The 23,757-nt window shown below is 45.9% G+C and overlaps 1 protein-coding gene and 1 non-coding gene across 2 annotated transcripts in view; both read left to right on the top strand.

Annotated features, from left to right (window-relative positions):
• The window catches only part of GALNTL6 (polypeptide N-acetylgalactosaminyltransferase like 6), a 756,971-nt gene that overhangs the window by 618,380 nt on the left and 114,834 nt on the right, over positions 1–23,757 (top strand). The gene's annotated exons all lie outside the window — the stretch shown is intronic.
• On the top strand, positions 11,906–12,011 carry LOC126008497 (U6 spliceosomal RNA). The gene has a single exon (XR_007495824.1). It is a non-coding gene; the product is annotated as a U6 spliceosomal RNA (small nuclear RNA).

Genomic DNA, 23,757 nt, shown 5'->3' with positions numbered 1-23,757 from the left:
AATATTAAAATAATCCTCAACTCATTCAGAAACTCACAGATGAACAGAAACAGCTGCTAAATGTCTTACAAGTCAGTCTGAGATTCATTTCAATTATCCACCAAAAGGTACCTCAGGTGAAGCAGAGCATTTTCGAGCTAAATTTTATGTCTATTAGTTAGAAGCCTAGTGGCAAATCTAACTTTCTCCCAGTTGTTACTTTCTTTATGTCTGAAGGCATTTTCCTAATTTCCTGTTTAATTTTATTTTCGCTTTTATAGATAGCTGTTAAGTGATCAAGATGTAACAATTTATACAGCATTCACAACCTGGGGTAAGGTCTATTTGAGTTTCTGTGCTATTTTAAAAAGTCCCCACTGTCATTCCCCCAAAGAAGAAAAATATAATCGAATCATTTTGATACTTCCGATGTGTAACTTTTTTATAAGGCAGGATAGCTAGTCCCCTACTTGAGAATATTTGTATAAAAAAATGCAAAAATGTTAGCTCTTCAGCTTAATCCTAGTAAAAATTTGATAGAGAGCCTCAGTGTAAGAATATATATTAACTTTCAATGGATGTGATTTGAGTTTTGTGCTCTACACAAAGTTGGCAACTCACAACACAATACCAACATTGTCAGATCCCATGTCTCCCTCTTTTCTTCTAAACTATAAGAAAATTAGTTCAGAAAAGAATCTTGACCTGCTCACAAAAATTGATAGACTTGCACATTGCCTGATCCAGCTAAGAGAGGTACACATGTAAATATTGCAATGACATCTTAAATAGGCCAGAGTAGTCCACTGAATAGGCATACCTTTGACCACCATTCTTTAGTCCCCACAGTATCTACATAAGAATCCTAACTTAGATGTTAAGAAGGAGGAATGAAACTGTGAGTGTTGCCTGTGCGTGTTTTTCCAATGTCCTGTCTCCTGAACCTCTTGGAAGTGGGCCTAAAAGGGCCCAGAAAAATAGCTCTCATAGGGGCTCATCTCAGGGCCAGAACACCAAGGAACTGTGTCCGACCATGAAAATCGGCTACCCGCAGTATTCTGCAGAAAGACAGGTCTCCTGTTTGTGACCTCAGGCTAAGAAAACCTATGCCTGCCCAGTGGTTCCAGACTGTGAGAAACTGTGAGTGTTGCGTGTGTGCATGTTGTTCCACTGTCCTGTGTCCTGAACCTCTTGAAAGTGGGCCAAAGAGGGCCCAGGAAAAGAGCTCCCTCAGAGGCTCATCCAAGGGATGGAATGCCAAGGAACTGTGTCCGACCGTAAAAACTGGCTACCCGCAGCATTCTGCAGAAAGGCAGGTCTCCTGTTTGTGATATCAGGCTGGGAAAATCTACACCTCCCCAGTGGTTCCTGACTGTGAGAAACTCAAGGTAAAAGCAGCTGAGGACAGAATTGGCGTCTGGAAGATGAGATGCAGAAAAACTCAACACAGCAGAAAAAATTGGAAAAGAACCTTAAGACAAATGATCAGGAAATGGGAAAAGTACTCAAGGAATGTGAACAGATGAAAATAGAAGTCTTTGATAAACTCAACAAAAACAACATAAGAATCATTGGAGTCCCAGATACCCAGATAGGAGATCTCCAGGAAGAATCAACTCTCAAAGACATCATCAATGAGATGCCCCCAGAGTTAAAGACTACATGCAATCAAATCCTGCATGTCCAAAGAGTACCACCTAAAAGATACCCAAAGAAAAACACCCCAAGGCACACCCTCGTTATGATGACAAATCCCACAGATATAGAATACTGAAAGCAGCAATATCAAAAAGGGAAACTATATTCAAAGGAGCATCCCTAAGACTTACAGCAGACATGTCACAAGAAACTCTCAAGGCCAGAAGACAGTGGTGAAATATTGTGACAAGACTGAATGAAATTAGTGCATCACTGAGAATACTGCACCCAGCCCAACTCATGTTCAGGTTTGAAGAAAGAATACATAGCTTCATGGATAAACAACAGCTCAGAAACTTCACAGATGATAAACCAGCCTTAAAGGAAAAACTGACAGGTCTACTCTAAGACAAGAGAGACCAACAAACACAGCTAACTTATCTACAAAGATGACATTAAATCGTATGACAATCATCTCTCTCAAAGTCAATGGACTAAATTCACCAATTAAAAGACACAGAGTGGCAAAACGGGTCAAAAAGATGAATCAACCTTCTGGTGCCTACAAGAAACATATCTGAATAGTCAGAACAAACAGACTCAAAATCAAAGGCTGGAGGAAAATCATCCAAGCAAACAACACCCTCAAAAAAGCTGGGGTGGCCATATTAATATCTGATGACACCAACTTTATACTCAGAAAAGTTGTAACAGACAAAGATGCACACTATCTACTAATCAAGGTATATGTGCAACAGGAAGAAATCAGACTATTAAACATATATGCACCCAATGAGAGACCAGCAAATTATCTAATATCCTTACTGACAAATCTGAAAGAAAACATCAATAATAACACAATAATTGTGGGAGACCTCAACATGACCCTATCAACACTTGATAGTTCAACCAGACTGAAACCCAACAAAAACATTCTAGCCTTGAAAAGAGTAACGGAAGAAAATGGATTAGTAGATATATACAGGACACTCCACCCAAAAAAAAACTGGATACACATTCTTCTCCAATATACATGATCATTCTCCAGGATAGACTACATACTGACACATAAAATATACCTTCATAAAATCAAGAGAATTGAAATCTTGCAGGCTACCTTTGCTGACCACAAGGCTCTGAAATTAGATGTGAACTACAAAGCCACACAGAAGAAAAACTTTAACAATTGGAAATTAAACACCCTGCTACTGAACAAACAGTGGGTCTGAGATGAAATCAAAGAGGAAATCAAAACTTTCCTGGAAACAAATGATAATGAAGACACAAACAGTCAAAATCTATGGGACACAGCAAAAAAGGTCCTGAGAGGAAAATTTATAGCTTTACAAGCACACATCAGGAAGGAAGAAGAGGCATACCTAAATAATTTAATGACGCAGCTCATAAAATTAGAAAATGATCAATAAAATGAACCAAAAATAGGGAGACAGAAGGAAATAACAAAATTGAAATTAGAAATCAATGAAGTGGAAAACCAAAAATCAATCCAAAAGATCAAAGAAAGCAGAAGTTGGTTCTTTGAAAAAACAAACAAGATTGGTAGAACATTGGCAAACTCACAAAGAAAGAGAGAGAGAAACCTGATAACCCGTATTAGAAATGAAAAGGGGGAGATCACGTCAGATATTGCAGATCCAAAGGGTAATCAGAGAATACTTTGAGAAACTTTATGCTACTAAGCATGAGAACCTAGAAGAAATAGATAAATTCTTGGACAACTATAAGCCCCCACAGTTAAGTAAAAAGGATGTAGCATATCTAAACACCCCCATCAGTATTGAGGAATTTGAAACTGCCAAAAAAAAAAGCCCAGGCCCAGATGGATTTACTAATGAATTCTTTCAAACATTTCAATAGGAGCTACTACCTATTCTATCCAGGCTCTTCCATGAAATTGAAAAAAAAAAAAACCCTCCCTGTTGTGTATGTAAATATTTTATGAGATTATTATGTTACTGACCCTACCCTGATGGTGATTGTGCCCTACCCTAGGGTGTGACCTGGCATTCTGCCCCCACCCTAGGGTGGTACCTGATTCTGCTTCCACCATTGGGTGGTATTTGATCCCACCATTTGGTGGTACCTAATTCTAGGGGATAAAAACAAAGGTCTGTGGAAGGTGAGAAGCTTTTTGCTGAAACTAAGGCTTAGACCTTGGACTTCAGTCTTGTCCACCAAATAAAGCCAATATTTCTACAAGCCTGACTGTCTGCAAGCTGTTTACCTGAGGTTTCACCTCAAAACCATCAGCTGGATGTGGTGGCAGACGCGTGCTCTGAGCTGGAGGGGAAAGACCTCATCCTCCATCCCTCCATCAGTCAACCTCTTCAGGGGCTGACTTGCAGCACCTCCCAAACAGCTTTTATGAAGCCAACATCACCTTGATACGAAAACCAGACAGAGATGCTGCCAAAAAAGAATTACAGACCAATATCCCTGATGAATACAGATGCAAAGATCTTCAACAAAACCCTGGCAAATTGGATCCAATATATCATCAAGAAGATCATACAATACGACCAAGTAGGCTTCATCCCAGAAATTCAAGGATGGTTTAACATCTGCAAATCTATCAACATCATACAGAACATCAAAGAAAAATAAAATCTCATGATCATATAAATAGACACAGAGAAAGCATTTGGTAAGGTCCAACACCCATTCTTGATAAAAACTCTCAGCAAGATGGGAATGAAAGGAACCTTTTTTCAATCTATTTGAAGCCATCTAACACAAGCCAATGGCAAACATAATCCTCAATGGAGAAAAACTAAAAGCCTTCCCTCTAAATTCTGGTACAAGACAAGGATGTCCCCTCTTACCACTTTTCTTCAACATAGTACTAGAATTGCTTGCTATAGTGATCAGGCAAAAAAAGATATCAAGGAAATCCAGATAGGAAAGGAATAAGTCAAGCTCTCACTGTTTGCAGATGACATGATACTCTACTTAGAAAACCCTAAAAACTCTACCAAAAAGCTTCTAGAAACAATAGGCTCATATAGCAAGGTGGCAGGCTACAAAATTAACACACAGAAATTAATGGCCTTTCTATACACCAATGGTGATAAGGAAAAAATGGACATTAAGAAAACAACCCAATTCACAATAGTGCCACACAAACTCAAATATCTTGGAATCAACTTGACTAAAAATGTGAAGGACCTATACAAAGAAACTATAAAGCCTTGCTCCAAGAAATAAGAGAGGACACATGGAAATGGAAATACATACCCTGCTCATGGATTGGCAGGATTAACATCATTAAAATACCAATACTCCCCAAAGCATTGTACAGATTTAATGTGATCCCCTTAAAAATACCCATGACTTTCTTCAAAGAAGTGGATCAAACACTTATGAAGTTCATCTGGAACAATAAACACCCTCAAATAGCTAAAGCACTCCTGGGGAAAAGGAAAATGGGAGGTATTACTTTCCCCAACTTTAAACTGTACTACAAAGCAATAGTTACCAAAACGGCATGGTATTGGAATAAAGACAGATCCTCAGATCAGTGGAATAGGCTTAAATACTCAGACAATGTTCCCCAGACATACAATTACCTAATTTTTGACAAAGGAGCAAGAAATCCTAAGTGAAGCAGAAAAAACCTCTTCAACAAGTGGTGCTGGCAGAACTGGTTAGCCACTTGTAAAAAAGTGAACATAGACCCCCAGTTAACATCATGTACGAAGGTAAAACCCAAATGGATTAAAGACCTTGATATCAGACTTGATACCATAAGGTATATAGAACAACACGTAGGGAAAACACTCCATGACATTGGGACTAAAGGCATCTTCAAGGAGGAAACAGCCCTTTCCAAACAAGTGGAAGCAGAGATAAACATATGGAAATACATTAAGCTGAGAAGCTTCTGCACCTCAAAAGAAATAGTGCTCAGGTTACAAGAGCCACCCACCATGTGGGAGAAACTATTCACCCAATACCCATCAGATAAGGAGCTAATATCCAAAATATACAGGGCACTGACAGAACTTTACAAGAAAAACATCTAATCCCATCAAAAAAAATGGGGAGATGAACACTTTGATAAAAAAAAAAGAAATACAAATGGCCAAAAGGCACATGAAAAGATGCTCATCACTAATCATCAGGGAGATGCAAATCAAAACAACGATGACATACCATCTCACACCACAAAGATTGGCACACATCACAAGAATGAGAATAATCAGTGGTGGCGGGGATGTGTAGAAAAAGGAACTCTTATCCACTGCTGGTGGGAATGCCATCTAGTCCAACCTCTATGGAAGGCAATATGGAGATTTCTCCAAGAACTGGAAATTGAGCTCCTATTCCACCCAGCTATTCCACTCCTAGTGGTATACCCTAGGAATACAGAATATAATACAAAAACCCCTTCCTCACACCTATGTTTATTGTAGCACTATTCACAATAGCCAGGCTCTGTAAACAACCTAGATGCTCTTCAACAGACAAATGGCTAAAGAAACTGGTACATATACACAATGGAATATTATGCAGCTGTCAGGAGAGATGAAGTCATGAAATTTTCCTATACATGGATGTACATGGAATCTATCATGCTGAGTGAAATAAGTCAAAGGGAGAGAGAGAGAGACGCAGAATAGTCTCACTCATCTATGGGTTTTAAGAAAAATAAAAGTCATTTTTGCAACAATCCTCAGAGACAATGAAAGGAGGGCTGGAACTTCCAGCTCACTCCATGAAGCTCACCACAAAGAGTGGTGAGTGCAGTTATAAAAATAACTATACTGAGAACTATCATAACCATGTGAATGAATGAGGGAACTGGAAAGCCTGTCTAGAGTATAGGTGTGGGTGGGATGGGATGGAAGGAGATTTGGGACATTGGTGGTGGGAATGTTGCACTGGTGAAGGGGGGGTGTTCTTTACATGAATGAAACCTAATTACAATCATATTTTGTAATCAAGATGTTTAAATAAAGAAAAAAGTTAAAAAAAGAATGTACATCATTACTCCCATTTAAAAAATGAAAATGATACTCAGACTATTGCCACCATTGTTCTAAGTATTCATTTTCACTCTTCTATAACATGGACATTTGTCCACTTTTCAAGATAATAATGTGCCACATACAGAGGTGGTACATTCTACATCTAAAATTCTATAGTACTTTAAAATAATGATAAATCAATTTTGGGAGGATTTTGAGTCATACCTGGCAGTGTTTAGGGTTTATTCCTGGCTCTATGCCCAGGCACCAACCCTGACAGGACTCAGATGACCACCTGTGGTGTTGGGAATTGAACCCAGCACAGCCATATGCAAAGCAAGAAACCTACTAGCTATTCTCTCTCTCCAGTCCCAGTAAATCAATCTTTAAAATTATGTACATTGATACAATAAAACTTTAAGGGTTAAATATTTGTATTATGATGTAATTTGCTCATTTTTGAACAGTGCTTAAAAAAATGAATGTTGGGGCTAGATACAGTATCATAGCAGATAATAAGGTATTTGCTTTGTAAGCAGCTGAGCCAGGTTCAGTCCCCCAGTATCACCTATGAAGCCCTGAGCACCACCTGAAGTGATCCCGGAGTACAGAGTCAGGAGTAAGCTCTGAGAAAAGTTAGGTAACCCACAAAAGAATAAATAAATAAAATGAGTTGCTTATCATTTGAAACTCAGAAAATCCTGGCTTTGCCTAAGTTTCTGTTGTATTCATGGGAGAAGTTTTCAAGGTCTGAGTTTATCTCAAAGTATAAACTCTAGCAACTCCTAGAACTTCCTTATTCAAAACCAGAACTTTCTATTTGGATTATTTGATTAATGGAAATAGACACCCAAGGCAGGATGACTTAGAGGAAAGAGGTCATCAGAGAGAACACCCAATAAAGCCAAGGAAATGGGTAAACCTCAGAAACTAGACCCCAAAAGCCCTCCCTTAATGCTCTTTATTAGCTTCTATCCCTGGAAAGGCTTCTCCTTCCTTCTTGACACACGAGCCCAGAGCACTCTCACACTTGTTTTTTCTGCTTCTTGACCTGAGACCTAGATCCATTAGACACCACCTTAAGGAAGGATTTGAGTAATATTCCTGATCCTGCCATCAGGAAGGTCTTTTGATTGGCAGCAAAGGAAAAAAACCCATGTTTTTCTTTTTTTTTTTTTAAGTATATTTTAAGGACATTTTTCTGTAAAAAAAATTGTTTGAATACATAAAAATCCATTTTTTACAGTCTCCAAAGTAGGTTATTTTTAACAGATGGTGAATCCAGAAAATTGAGGCAATAGATTTAAAATCTGGAGGCATGTGAAAAAAATGGTAAAAAGCAAACTTTGCCTCAAATGTACCTTCTTCTCTGTCAAATAATGTGAAAGGAAGAAAGGGAATAAGTACATTCTTCATCATAATATTATGCCACAAGGAGCATATAATCCAAATACATGCTCTCCTTTCTAAGAAATAATGAAAATAAACTCAAAAAATGATGATTCTCTTTTTATTTTTTTCTATTTATACACTAATCACAGTCTATCTCTTAACAGCACACTGAATCTGAGCACTGCATCTTAAAAGCAGTGGATGCTGAACTAGATACCCTCAGATGCCTCTATCTCTGTCTAGTATTCTTGAGGGTCATTAAATGCAAACTAGTTTATGTGCATTTTTTTTTACATATACTGACAGAGCATGTCTTAGTTTGAGGGGAAAAAAAAAAAACTCCTATGCAGATGGCTGAAGAAATTAGAGCTTTTCCCCAGAGACTTGAAATCACCAGATCCTCATTAGAGATTTTAGATACATATTCCAATCTATACTTTTATTCGATTCCAATCAACACATAGGAAAGGAAGTCAGAAAAGGTTAAAATAAACTATTCTTTCTGTTGTCCTTTTAATTTTCCCAATCTCAAAGTCTAGGCTTCTAAGATTAAGCAAAGCATTGGTATATGTGGATAAATCTCCCTGGTTTTACATATTTAAAATCAAGTCAGGCCAAAAGGTGCAGTTTTTATTACATATAACCTGAAATTTTTGTTTACTGACAGATCTGACATACCAAAGCACCTTAGGTAAACAATCAATTTTTAGATTTATTGACTGGTGATAATGTGGTTACTAGATAGTTTTAAGAACCTTTTTAAGTTTATTCAATTCAAGCAACCCATACAATTATGGTATTTTTTTAAAGAATTTTTCATTCTCACTCAGAGATTTCATTATTTATTATACAATGGACTTAATTTTTTTTTGTGGTTTTTGGGTCACACCCGGCAGTGCTCAGGGGTTACCCCTGGCTCCATGCTCAGAAATTGCTCCTGGCAAGCACGGGGGACCATATGGGACTCTGAGATTCGAACCGATGACCTCTTGCATGAAAGGCAAACGCCTTACCTCCATGCTATCTCTCCAGCCCAATGGACTTAATTTTTAACATCAGCAATTTCTTTTTTTTGGGGGGGGTTGGGTTTTTGGGTACACCCGGCAGTGCTCAGGGGTTATTCCTGGCTCCATGCTCAGAAATTGCTCCTGGCAGGCACAGGGGACCTTATGGGACGCTGGGATTCCAGGATTCGAACCGATGACCTTCTGCATGAAAGGCAAATGCCTTACCTCCATGCTATCTCTCCGGCCCCAACATCAGCAATTTCTTTTAGAGTAAAAAATAATTATGAATAGAAAAAAATCTCAATAGCTATTACCTTAAAATGCATACCTGAGTATACTTAAAAGAATCACACTTTTTGTTTTTAATGACCTCTCATAAAATCAGCCTTTTCACATTTGTCTACAATTAACCTTCTCAATTACCAATAAACTATTCATTATTCAACAACTATTTATAGAACATCAACTTTTTAAGGACATTTTTCTTAAAAAAAATAAGTTGTTTCAATACAGAAATTTGTAATGTCAGAAATTGTCCTGTATTCTTAGGAATCATCATATCATCAGAGAATAAGATATACAAAGACCCTAGAGTGTCTGTGTTGGAAAGAGAGAGAAAAAATAAACAATCAGTGGGTTCTATACTGAGTTACAACTGATTAATTCTTGGAGAAAAGAATCAGAGTACATCAAAATTGCAGGATGAGAGTAATAAGGACAAAACAAGTTGGAGTTAAAAATTTATGGAGATACCATGTGGATTTCCAGGAAACAATTTCAAAAAAGAGGAAACAGAGCAAAAGTCCTAAGACAGGAAGCAATAGGACTATTGGATAAAAAGAAAAGAAAGCAGAAGAGCTTGAATAGAAGGGGGTTGAAGATTGGAGAAAAGATTAGAGAAAATAAAGTTCTTAGAGCTGACTCCATTAGTAAAAATTGCTTCAGTTGAGTTTCACCATTTCCATATAGTATATTATGCTTCATCCCATACCTAATAATACTGTCACTTTATTATCTTCCTGAAAAACAATTTTTTACTGAAACTAATTTCATATTCTGTGTGACTATAAAATGATATGATTCCATCCAATTTAACATTATCTATGTCTAAATTCCAGTTTGTGGCTGATATTGAAAAGTGATTAAAAGAAAAATAAGGCAAGCTTAGTCAGTTTATTTGAACTACACTGTGAAAAATATAATCTGTGCTCATTCGTGGGTAAAACAACATTGCCTTAAAATATTTATGTTGTCAAATGAAGACACATTATTTGGAAGTCTAATTTTTCCTCAAAGAATGAAATACTTAAGCATGACAATGACATAGATTTTAGAGGGTTTGGGGCAAAGCATCACATCATACTACCAGAAAATGTTTTTTTTAATATATAGATATATATAAAGCACATCTTTTATAAAATATCACTTCAGATAAAAATCACAACAGTTTTGTTTTATCAAAAAAACACCTTTCTATATTGTTTCCTAGACATGTGTTTTTCTCAGGCCAGGGAAGCTTCTACTATAATAGGTATTTTGGGGGGGACCCTTCTTAAAAATGCATAACATCCTGATATTCGTGAATTAGAAACAAAATAAGTCCAAGATAAGGAACAGTTGACTTAATGGCTTATTTTATAGCATAAATAAATCCACCCTGAAAACTCAAATAAACAACACTAAAAACAATAAGAAAGCCTTAAACCTCTGACATAGTGGAAATATAATAGTATAATTGAAACAGAAGGTGATCGTCCTTCAGACTCAATATTTATTGAACATGTATAAGTCCTTCTCAAGTAATTGAAACCGAGATGGATAAAATAACACAGAAGGAGCTACTAGTCTGGACGGAGAGAAAAAGTTAGCACAACACATAAACATACATAAAGTCAAATAAATCACTCTTAAAATTGTCCTAAGTAGTATTCTCACTTGAAAGGAAACAATATACATTCAGGACTTTGAACTGGTCACACATTAGAACTCCAATATACTGAATAATGTCTGACATATAAAAAACAATCATGGTAAGCATGGTGACTCAGTGAATGAAGTATGTGAAAGAAAGGACAGGATAGACAGGAAGTATAAAACAGGGCCCTAACCAAATCCAGGGCTCCCAGTATGATGTTGAAACTTCCATGTGGAAAATAAGAAATAGTAAGGAGAAAAGGTTAAAAAATTGCATTTAGAACAAATCAAATTTTGGCAGGAAGCCTTTAGAAGGAAATGTAAAACTTTCTAAAACAAGAAGGCTGTAGAGATGAAGAAGAGTGATATAAAGAAAATCAAGCCAAGACCAGAAAATAAAAGGCTTTCAAAACTTAATGCAACAAACTGCAAATTGACCTATTACCCTAGCAGTAGTAAAATAGAATGAAAAGTAGTAGTAGTATTCCATTGTGTATATGTACCACAATTTCTTTAGCCACTCATATGTTGTCAGGCATCAGAAAAAAATGAATTCATGAAATTTTCCTATACATGGATGGAATTGAAAACTATTATGCTGAGTGAAATAAGTGAGAGGGAGAGAGATAGATACTGAATAGTCTCATTTATGAGATTTAAGAAAAATAAAAAAAACATTATTGTAATAATACGCAGAGACAATAGAGGGCTGGAAGGACTGGCCCCATGTGAAGTTTATCACAAAGAGTGGTGAGTTCAGTTAAAGAAAAAAACTACACTGACAACTATCATGACAATGTTAGTGAGTGAAATAGAATGCCTATCTAAAATACAGGTAAGGAATGAGGGAGGAGGGAGATGGAAAACAATGGTGGTGGGAATATTACACTAGTGAACAGGTGTGCTTTTTTAATAAGTAAAACCCAACTACAAACATATTTGTAATCATGATGTATAAATAAAAATATTTTTAAAATAATACAAACTGTGCTCACTTTAGTAGCACATATATTAAATTGGAATGATACAGAGAAGATTAGCATGTCTCCTGCACAAGGATGACGTGCAAATTCGTGAAGCATTCCATATTTTTCAAAAATATATATAATAATAATAATAATACAAATTTTATTTAAAAAAAAAAAAACAGGGCTGGAGAGGTAGCATGGTGATAAGGCATTTGCCTTGCATGCAGAAGGTCGGTGGTTCAAATCCCAGTATCCATATGGTCCCCCGAGCCTGCCAGGAGCGATTTCTGAGCATAGAGCCAGGAGTATCCCCTGGGCACTGATGGGAGTGACCCCCCACAAAAATAACAAAAAGAAAAGAAACTAAAGGTTTTTAAAGGTGACTAATGATCAATTAAATTTATGTTCTAAATGTTCATGCTGGCAACAAGAAGCAAATTCTATGATCCTATAAAATCTTTTTAAATTTATTTAAACACCTTAATTACATACATGATTGTGTTTGGGTTTCAGTCATGTAAAGAACACCACCCATCACCAGTGCAACATTCCCATCACCAATATCCCAAGTCTCCCTTCTCCCCACCCGACCCCCGCCTGTACTCTAGACAGGCTCTCCATTTTCCTCATACATTCTCGTTATTACGACAGTTCAAAATGTAGTTATTTCCCTAACTAAACTCATCACTCTTTCTGGTGAGCTTCCTGAGGTGAGCTGGAACTTCCAGCTCTTTTCTCTTTTGTGTCTGAAAATTATTATCACAAGGGTGTCTTTCATTTTTCTTAAAACCCATAGATGAGTGAGACCATTCTGCGTTTCTCTTTCTCTCTCTCTCTCTGACTTATTTCACTCAGCATAATAGATTCCATGTACATCCATGTATAGGAAAATTTCATGACTTCATCTCTCCTGACAGCTGCATAATATTCCATTGTGTATATGTACCACAGTTTCTTTAGCCATTCGTCTGTTGAAGGGCATCTTGGTTGTTTCCAGAGTCATGCTATGGTAAATAGTGCTGCAATGAATAAAGGTGTAAGGAAGGGGTTTTTGTATTGTATTTTTGTGTTACTAGGGTATATTCCTAGGAGTGGTATAGCTGGATCCTATGGGAGCTCGATTTCCAGTTTTTGGAGGAATCTCCATATCGCTTTCCATAAAGGTTGAACTAAACGGCATTCCCACCAGCAGTGAATAAGAGTTCCTTTCTCTCCACATCCCCGCCAACACTGTTTATTCTCATTCTTTGTGATGTGTGCAATTCTCTGGGGTGTGAGGTGGTATCTCATCGTTGTTTTGATTTGCATCTCCCTGATGATTAGTGATGTGGAACATTTTTTCATGTGTCTTTTGGCCATGAGTATTTCTTCTTTGTCAAAGTGTCTGTTCATTTCTTCTCCCCATTTTTTGATGGGGTTAGATGTTTTTTTCTTGTAAAGTTCTGTCAGTGCCTTGTATATTTTGGAGATTAGCCCCTTATCTGATGGGTATTGGGTGAATAGTTTCTCCCACTCAGTGGGTGGCTCTTGTATTCTGGGCACTATTTCCTTTGAGGTGCAGAAGCTTCTCAGCTTAATATATTCCCATCTGTTAATCTCTGCTTTCACTTGCTTGGAGAGTGCAGTTTCCACCTTGAAGATGCCTGTAAAGTCCTGGAGTGTTTTGCCTATGTGCTGTTCTATATATCTTATGGTTTGGGGGGTGATATCGAGGTCTTTAATCCATTTGGATTTTACCTTCGTACATGATGTTAGCTGGGGGTCTAAGTTCAATTTTTTGCAAGTGGCTATCCAATTGTGCCAACACCACTTGTTGAAGAGGCTTTCCCTGCTCCATTTAGGATTTGCTGCTCCTTTATAAAAAAATTAGGTGGTTGTATATCTGGGGAACATTTTCTGAGTATTCAAGCCTATTCCACTGATCTGAGGACCTGTCCTTATTCCAATACCATGCTGTTTTGATAACTATTGCTTTGTAGTACAGTTTAAAGTTGGGGAAAGTAATTCCTCCCATATACTTTTTCCCAATGATTGCTTTAGCTATTCGAGGGTGTTTATTGTTCCAAATGAATTTCAAAAGTGTCTGATCCACTTCTTTGAAGAATGTCATGGGTATCTTTAGAGGGATGGCATTAAATCTGTATAATGCCTTAGGGAGTATTGCCATTTTGATGATGTTAATCCTGCCAATCCATGAGCAGGGTATGCGTTTCCATTTCCGTGTGTCCTCTCTTATTTCTTGAAGCAGAGTTTTATAGTTTTCCTTGTATAGGTCCTTCACATATTTAGTCAAGTTGATTCCAAGATATTTGAGTTTGTGTGGCACTATTGTGAATGGGGTTGTTTTCTTAATGTCCATTTCTTCCTTATTACTATTGGTGTATAGAAAGGCCATTGATTTTTGTGTGTTAATTTTGTAGCCTGCCACCTTGCTATATGAGTCTATTGTTTCTAGAAGCTTTTTGATAGAGTCTTTAGGGTTTTCTTTTTTTTTTTTTTTTTTTTTTTTTTTTTTTTTGAGTTTTTCATTTATTACCACTGTTCAACACACATTTACTGAATTTACATGTGGATTGGAGAGCCAAAGAGTCAAGAGCTGTCTTCAGAGTCTGTGACTATATTGTGAAAAAAAAAAAAAAGCATTTGTTTCATTCAGTGTGGTTCTAGAAATGCATGTAAAATAAGGTTCAATATGAGAAAAGCTTTCTAAAAAGCTGTTCAAGTTGGAATGCACTGTTACATAGGTGATGAGTTCCCTGTCACTATTGGTATCACAGACAAAACCAAGCAACCAACAGGAAGATGTAGACCCTCTTTTTAAATATACGTCACTTGCAAAAAATGTTCTCTTGTCTAATCCAGCACTCTGATACTTTCTGTGCCAATGACTTTGGGAATGCCATTTTGCTTTAGAGACTCATAGTTCACTTCCTTGAAAAAGGAGAGGATTGAAGATAAATTAAATATGCCAAGATGACATTTGTGAGTGCTTACCAGCAGCTTGATGTTGTGCTAAGGGCTTTAGATATCCTAGTTTTAATGTCATTTCCATAACAATAAAAAGATTAACAGGATGAAAGGACATATGACTATTATTATCTTTTTATAGATAAAGAAACAGATTCATAAATGCTAAGAACACAATCCAGGTCATAAAACAAGAAAATTTTGGAATTTAGAATCTCAACTACTAATCAGAGTTTCAGCTTGTCACACTAGAGCTTAAACATATCAAAGTTCAAAAGCTTCCATACTTTGTGATAGATGCCCTGTGGATATCACCTTTTCTCATCTGGTTACATAATTATTATTCAAGTTTCAAAATTATCCTGAGGCACCAAGAAAAGGAACTTCATCAGTCTTCTTGTTTTCTTCCTCCAACTCCCAACTATACAGATAATAACAACAATGAACTCTCTAAAGATCTGTGCTTATCAAATCTTCCTAACCTTGTCCTATTCTTTCAAGATTCCTTGACCACGAAGAGGAAAAGTGAAAAGTATTCACTGAATCATTTTTTTTTTCTTTTTTTTTTTTTCCTTTTTTTATTTTAATTATGACAACAAAGATGTAAAGAAGAGGACAGTGGAAGCCCAATCACCCATAAACAGAATTCTCGGTAGTCCCATCGATGATATCCCAGCCTTGAACTTTCAGCCAAAGAGCATTAAGAAAAACAAAACTGAACCCAAATTTCTTGTCCCTCAAATCCCCAGTTGTAGTACATACTAATTCTTAGCAGCACACAATATAATCTAAAGACATTATACTTATGTAGCTCCCTAAACATTGAGGGCAAAGTACATTTCTCTAGTTCTATGCACATGCTTACTAGTTTAAGTTAACCTCAAAAGTTTTAGTGTGTTGTTTTTCTTAAGGATTGGAGTCAAGGGAACATAGTAAAAAAATGGTATTAAAGTGGCATTTGTTTGCATAGGCCCATCAAAACATAAGGGACATGGAAAGACAAATTATGGTCTAAATACAAGAAGACCCTAACCCTGAAGTTTCCTGGCACAGGACTGACTCTAGGCTCCAGGCAAATTAGTTTGTCCAATTCAAGTCATCGTCTGTAGTGGCAATACACCTCCATTCCTCACATAGTCTCTGTTGTTGGTATCATGCTTCTGTATTAAGGATCCTGGAGTCTGCATATCCCATATTGCAGTCAGGATGGTGCATAGCATCCTCTCGTTTCACCTCACAATTAAGGGGCACTAGAGAGAACCATGTCCTGTAGAGCAGGTCATTGATGTTGTCGAGTCTTCTCAGTGTAAACGGAAGTCTCTTTTTAGGGGGTCGATGTCAGACCCTTGGTAGTGTCTTTCCTGGTAGAGGACTGCTTCCAGCTGTTGCTGAAAAAGACCCTGGATGTTTCATAGATAGCTTGCCTGGTTCCGGCGTGAATGGAGGATGCCCATTCTTATGAGGCCTGTGCCAGGTCATTATATCAATGTTCAGGGTGTAAGGAACATTGTACTGAGATTTATTAGATAAGAACTTATCTGTATGTATGGTGTTTTCCCATTTTAATGTGTCTATGCAAACAAGGATCAATGCCATGGGGCGTTATTGGTGCATCTGGAGGCAATAGGAACAAGACCTGCATTTTCCATGACATAGTTCAATCATAAGCATCAAACTGAGGGACAGTTCCACCAACAATCCTTACTGTACAGCTTACAAAGAACAGACAAGATGAAAAGTGAATAGAAACATCAGGGTAGAAGAATATATAGAGAGTTACATCAGTTAAAGAAAATACCCATAAAATATTCAAAAGATATATGTGTTCAATGTGTGTCCTTCTAGATAGTTCTGGGATTTGTTAGATCTACTGTATGTCTTAGGTCAGAGATTAGAACTATGTGTTACTGAAGTTAAGAAGGGTAAATCTGGGGTACTAATGGTTGGAAGGAGCAAATGTTCCTTCCATGTTTGCAAAATGTAGACTGGTATGAAATTACCAGTGACAGACTGAGTATAGCTGAGCAGCTATTTGCCACCCACCAGATCAAACTCTACCCCCTAAGCCCCTCCCTAGGCCAGGGTCCCGGCCCGGCCTGGGAGTGGGGAAAAAAAAACCCAGGGTGCCCCGTCAGCTCCTCCCAGAAACACACCTGGAGATCCGGAGGAATGGGGGAGAGAGGGGCCTGGTGACCCAGGTCCGGCCCCCCTAACCCTAGGCCGGACTAAAAGGCCGCTGGCCCATGGGGGGCCTGCCAGCTGCCCGTCCGCGCCGGCTAAGAATCCTGCTCCGGGAAGGGAGAGAGACCCTCCCAAGCCTGAAGCTCAGGGACTGGAGCCCCTCCCTAGGTCAGGGTCCCGGCCCGGCCTGGGAGTGGGGAAAAAAAAACCCAGGGTGCCCCGTCAGCTCCTCCCAGAAACACACCTGGAGATCCGGAGGAATGGGGGAGAGAGGGGCCTGGTGACCCAGGTCCGGCCCCCCTAACCCTAGGCCGGACTAAGAGGGCCGCTGGCCCATGGGGGGCCTGCCAGCTGCCCGTCCGCGCCGGCTAAGAATCCTGCTCCGGGAAGGGAGAGAGACCCTCCCAAGCCTGAAGCTCAGGGACTGGAGCCCCTCCCTAGGCCAGGGTCCCGGCCCGGCCTGGGAGTGGGGAAAAAAAAAACCCAGGGTGCCCCGTCAGCTCCTCCCAGAAACACACCTGGAGATCCGGAGGAATGGGGGAGAGAGGGGCCTGGTGACCCAGGTCCGGCCCCCCTAACCCTAGGCCGGACTAAAAGGCCGCTGGCCCATGGGGGGGCCTGCCAGCTGCCCGTCCGCGCCGGCTAAGAATCCTGCTCCGGGAAGGGAGAGAGACCCTCCCAAGCCTGAAGCTCAGGGACTGGAGCCCCTCCCTAGGCCAGGGTCCCGGCCCGGCCTGGGAGTGGGGAAAAAAAAACCCAGGGTGCCCCGTCAGCTCCTCCCAGAAACACACCTGGAGATCCGGAGGAATGAGGGAGAGAGGGGCCTGGTGACCCAGGTCCGGCCCCCCTAACCCTAGGCCGGACTAAAAGGCCGCTGGCCCATGGGGGGCCTGCCAGCTGCCCGTCCGCGCCGGCTAAGAATCCTGCTCCGGGAAGGGAGAGAGACCCTCCCAAGCCTGAAGCTCAGGGACTGGAGCCCCTCCCTAGGCCAGGGTCCCGGCCCGGCCTGGGAGTGGGGAAAAAAAAACCCAGGGTGCCCCGTCAGCTCCTCCCAGAAACCCACCTGGAGATCCGGAGGAATGGGGGAGAGAGGGGCCTGGTGACCCAGGTCCGGGCCCCTCTAACCCTAGGCCGGACTAAAAGGCCGCTGGCCCATGGGGGGCCTGCCAGCTGCCCGTCCGCGCCGGCTAAGAATCCTGCTCCGGGAAGGGAGAGAGACCCTCCCAAGCCTGAAGCTCAGGGACTGGAGCCCCTCCCTAGGCCAGGGTCCCGGCCTGGCCTGGGAGTGGGGAAAAAAAACCCAGGGTGCCCCCGTCAGCTCCTCCCAGAAAACCCACCTGGAGATCCGGAGGAATGGGGGAGAGAGGGGCCTGGTGACCCAGGTCCGGGCCCCCCTAACCCTAGGCCGGACTAAAAGGCCGCTGGCCCATGGGGGGCCTGCCAGCTGCCCGTCCGCGCCGGCTAAGAATCCTGCTCCGGGAAGGGAGAGAGACCCTCCCAAGCCTGAAGCTCAGGGACTGGAGCCCCTCCCTAGGCCAGGGTCCCGGCCCAGCCTGGGACTGGGGAAAAAAAAACCCAGGGTGCCCCGTCAGCTCCTCCCAGAAACCCACCTGGAGATCCGGAGGAATGGGGGAGAGAGGGGCCTGGTGACCCAGGTCCGGGCCCCCCTAACCCTAGGCCGGACTAAAAGGCCGCTGGCCCATGGGGGGGCCTGCCAGCTGCCCGTCCGCGCCGGCTAAGAATCCTGCTCCGGGAAGGGAGAGAGACCCTCCCAAGCCTGAAGCTCAGGGACTGGAGCCCCTCCCTAGGCCAGGGTCCCGGCCCGGCCTGGGAGTGGGGAAAAAAAAACCCAAAGTGCCCCGTCAGCTCCTCCCAGAAACCCACCTGGAGATCCGGAGGAATGGGGGAGAGAGGGGCCTGGTGACCCAGGTCCGGGCCCCCCTAACCCTAGGCCGGACTAAAAGGCCGCTGGCCCATGGGGGGCCTGCCAGCTGCCCGTCCGCGCCGGCTAAGAATCCTGCTCCGGGAAGGGAGAGAGACCCTCCCAAGCCTGAAGCTCAGGGACTGGAGCCCCTCCCTAGGCCAGGGTCCCGGCCCGGCCTGGGAGTGGGGAAAAAAAAACCCAGGGTGCCCCGTCAGCTCCTCCCAGAAACCCACCTGGAGATCCGGAGGAATGGGGGAGAGAGGGGCCTGGTGACCCAGGTCCGGCCCCCCTAACCCTAGGCCGGACTAAAAGGCCGCTGGCCCATGGGGGGCCTGCCAGCTGCCCGTCCGCGCCGGCTAAGAATCCTGCTCCGGGAAGGGAGAGAGACCCTCCCAAGCCTGAAGCTCAGGGACTGGAGCCCCTCCCTAGGCCAGGGTCCCGGCCTGGCCTGGGAGTGGGGAAAAAAAACCCAGGGTGCCCCGTCAGCTCCTCCCAGAAACCCACCTGGAGATCCGGAGGAATGGGGGGAGAGAGGGGCCTGGAAAACCCAGGTCCGGGCCCCCCTAACCCTAGGCCGGACTAAAAGGCCGCTGGCCCATGGGGGGCCTGCCAGCTGCCCGTCCGCGCCGGCTAAGAATCCTGCTCCGGGGAAGGGAGAGAGACCCTCCCAAGCCTGAAGCTCAGGGACTGGAGCCCCTCCCTAGGCCAGGGTCCCGGCCTGGCCTGGGAGTGGGGAAAAAAAACCCAGGGTGCCCCGTCAGCTCCTCCCAGAAACCCACCTGGAGATCCGGAGGAATGGGGGAGAGAGGGGCCTGGTGACCCAGGTCCGGGCCCCCCCTAACCCTAGGCCGGACTAAAAGGCCGCTGGCCCATGGGGGGCCTGCCAGCTGCCCGTCCGCGCCGGCTAAGAATCCTGCTCCGGGAAGGGAGAGAGACCCTCCCAAGCCTGAAGCTCAGGGACTGGAGCCCCTCCCTAGGTCAGGGTCCCGGCCCGGCCTGGGAGTGGGGAAAAAAAAAACCCAGGGTGCCCCGTCAGCTCCTCCCAGAAACACACCTGGAGATCCGGAGGAATGGGGGAGAGAGGGGCCTGGTGACCCAGGTCCGGCCCCCCTAACCCTAGGCCGGACTAAGAGGCCGCTGGCCCATGGGGGGCCTGCCAGCTGCCCGTCCGCGCCGGCTAAGAATCCTGCTCCGGGAAGGGAGAGAGACCCTCCCAAGCCTGAAGCTCAGGGACTGGAGCCCCTCCCTAGGCCAGGGTCCCGGCCCGGCCTGGGAGTGGGGAAAAAAAAAACCCAGGGTGCCCCGTCAGCTCCTCCCAGAAACACACCTGGAGATCCGGAGGAATGGGGGAGAGAGGGGCCTGGTGACCCAGGTCCGGCCCCCCTAACCCTAGGCCGGACTAAAAGGCCGCTGGCCCATGGGGGGCCTGCCAGCTGCCCGTCCGGCGCCGGCTAAGAATCCTGCTCCGGGAAGGGAGAGAGACCCTCCCAAGCCTGAAGCTCAGGGACTGGAGCCCCTCCCTAGGCCAGGGTCCCGGCCCGGCCTGGGAGTGGGGAAAAAAAACCCAGGGTGCCCCGTCAGCTCCTCCCAGAAAACACACCTGGAGATCCGGAGGAATGGGGGAGAGAGGGGCCTGGTGACCCAGGTCCGGCCCCCCTAACCCTAGGCCGGACTAAAAGGCCGCTGGCCCATGGGGGGCCTGCCAGCTGCCCGTCCGCGCCGGCTAAGAATCCTGCTCCGGGAAGGGAGAGAGACCCTCCCAAGCCTGAAGCTCAGGGACTGGAGCCCCTCCCTAGGCCAGGGTCCCGGCCCGGCCTGGGAGTGGGGAAAAAAAACCCAGGGGTGCCCCGTCAGCTCCTCCCAGAAACCCACCTGGAGATCCGGAGGAATGGGGGGAGAGAGGGGCCTGGTGACCCAGGTCCGGGCCCCTCTAACCCTAGGCCGGACTAAAAGGCCGCTGGCCCATGGGGGGCCTGCCAGCTGCCCGTCCGCGCCGGCTAAGAATCCTGCTCCGGGAAGGGAGAGAGACCCTCCCAAGCCTGAAGCTCAGGGACTGGAGCCCCTCCCTAGGCCAGGGTCCCGGCCTGGCCTGGGAGTGGGGAAAAAAAAACCCAGGGTGCCCCGTCAGCTCCTCCCAGAAACCCACCTGGAGATCCGGAGGAATGGGGGAGAGAGGGGCCTGGTGACCCAGGTCCGGGCCCCCCTAACCCTAGGCCGGACTAAAAGGCCGCTGGCCCATGGGGGATCTGCCAGCTGCCCGTCCGCGCCGGCTAAGAATCCTGCTCCGGGAAGGGAGAGAGACCCTCCCAAGCCTGAAGCTCAGGGACTGGAGCCCCTCCCTAGGCCAGGGTCCCGGCCCAGCCTGGGAGTGGGGAAAAAAAAAACCCAGGGTGCCCCGTCAGCTCCTCCCAGAAACCCACCTGGAGATCCGGAGGAATGGGGGAGAGAGGGGCCTGGTGACCCAGGTCCGGGCCCCCCTAACCCTAGGCCGGACTAAAAGGCCGCTGGCCCATGGGGGGCCTGCCAGCTGCCCGTCCGCGCCGGCTAAGAATCCTGCTCCGGGAAGGGAGAGAGACCCTCCCAAGCCTGAAGCTCAGGGACTGGAGCCCCTCCCTAGGCCAGGGTCCCGGCCCGGCCTGGGAGTGGGGAAAAAAAACCCAAAGTGCCCCGTCAGCTCCTCCCAGAAACCCACCTGGAGATCCGGAGGAATGGGGGAGAGAGGGGCCTGGTGACCCAGGTCCGGGCCCCCCTAACCCTAGGCCGGACTAAAAGGCCGCTGGCCCATGGGGGGCCTGCCAGCTGCCCGTCCGCGCCGGCTAAGAATCCTGCTCCGGGAAGGGAGAGAGACCCTCCCAAGCCTGAAGCTCAGGGACTGGAGCCCCTCCCTAGGCCAGGGTCCCGGCCCGGCCTGGGAGTGGGGAAAAAAAACCCAGGGTGCCCCGTCAGCTCCTCCCAGAAACCCACCTGGAGATCCGGAGGAATGGGGGAGAGAGGGGCCTGGTGACCCAGGTCCGGCCCCCCTAACCCTAGGCAGGACTAAAAGGCCGCTGGCCCATGGGGGGCCTGCCAGCTGCCCGTCCGCGCCGGCTAAGAATCCTGCTCCGGGAAGGGAGAGAGACCCTCCCAAGCCTGAAGCTCAGGGACTGGAGCCCCTCCCTAGGCCAGGGTCCCGGCCCGGCCTGGGAGTGGGGAAAAAAAACCCAGGGTGCCCCGTCAGCTCCTCCCAGAAACCCACCTGGAGATCCGGAGGAATGGGGGAGAGAGGGGCCTGGAAAACCCAGGTCCGGGCCCCCCTAACCCTAGGCCGGACTAAAAGGCCGCTGGCCCATGGGGGGCCTGCCAGCTGCCCGTCCGCGCCGGCTAAGAATCCTGCTCCGGGAAGGGAGAGAGACCCTCCCAAGCCTGAAGCTCAGGGACTGGAGCCCCTCCCTAGGCCAGGGTCCCGGCCTGGCCTGGGAGTGGGGAAAAAAAACCCAGGGTGCCCCGTCAGCTCCTCCCAGAAACCCACCTGGAGATCCGGAGGAATGGGGGAGAGAGGGGCCTGGTGACCCAGGTCCGGGCCCCCCTAACCCTAGGCCGGACTAAAAGGCCGCTGGCCCATGGGGGGCCTGCCAGCTGCCCGTCCGCGCCGGCTAAGAATCCTGCTCCGGGAAGGGAGAGAGACCCTCCCAAGCCTGAAGCTCAGGGACTGGAGCCCCTCCCTAGGCCAGGGTCCCGGCCCGGCCTGGGAGTGGGGAAAAAAAACCCAGGGTGCCCCGTCAGCTCCTCCCAGAAACCCACCTGGAGATCCGGAGGAATGGGGGAGAGAGGGGCCTGGTGACCCAGGTCCGGGCCCCCCCTAACCCTAGGCCGGACTAAAAGGCCGCTGGCCCATGGGGGGCCTGCCAGCTGCCCGTCCGCGCCGGCTAAGAATCCTGCTCCGGGAAGGGAGAGAGACCCTCCGAAGCCTGAAGCTCAGGGACTGGAGCCCCTCCCCAGGCCAGGGTCCCGGCCCTGGCCTAGGGAGGGGGGAAAAAAAACCCAGGGTGCCCCGTCAGCTCCTCCCAGAAACCCACCTGGAGATCCGGAGGAATGGGGGAGAGAGGGGCCTGGTGACCCAGGTCCGGGCCCCCCTAACCCTAGGCCGGACTAAAAGGCCGCTGGCCCATGGGGGGCCTGCCAGCTGCCCGTCCGCGCCGGATAAGAATCCTGCTCCGGGAAGGGAGAGAGACCCTCCGAAGCCTGAAGCTCAGGGACTGGAGCCCCTCCATAGGCCAGGGTCCCGGCCCGGCCTGGGAGTGGGGAAAAAAAAACCCAGGGTGCCCCGTCAGCTCCTCCCAGAAACCCACCTGGAGATCCGGAGGAATGGGGGAGAGAGGGGCCTGGTGACCCAGGTCCGGCCCCCCTAACCCTAGGCCGGACTAAAAGGCCGCTGGCCCATGGGGGGCCTGCCAGCTGCCCGTCCGCGCCGGCTAAGAATCCTGCTCCGGGAAGGGAGAGAGACCCTCCCAAGCCTGAAGCTCAGGGACTGGAGCCCCTCCCTAGGCCAGGGTCCCGGCCCGGCCTGGGAGTGGGGAAAAAAAACCCAGGGTGCCCCGTCAGCTCCTCCCAGAAACCCACCTGGAGATCCGGAGGAATGGGGGAGAGAGGGGCCTGGTGACCCAGGTCCGGCCCCCCTAACCCTAGGCCGGACTAAAAGGCCGCTGGCCCATAGGGGGCCTGCCAGCTGCCCGTCCGCGCCGGCTAAGAATCCTGCTCCGGGAAGGGAGAGAGACCCTCCCAAGCCTGAAGCTCAGGGACTGGAGCCCCTCCCTAGGCCA

Source organism: Suncus etruscus, chromosome 4 (genome assembly GCF_024139225.1).
Source record: "Suncus etruscus isolate mSunEtr1 chromosome 4, mSunEtr1.pri.cur, whole genome shotgun sequence".
NCBI lineage: Eukaryota > Metazoa > Chordata > Mammalia > Eulipotyphla > Soricidae > Suncus > Suncus etruscus.
Note: the sequence above shows the minus strand (reverse complement) of the source record. Positions and strands in the feature narration are given on the sequence as shown.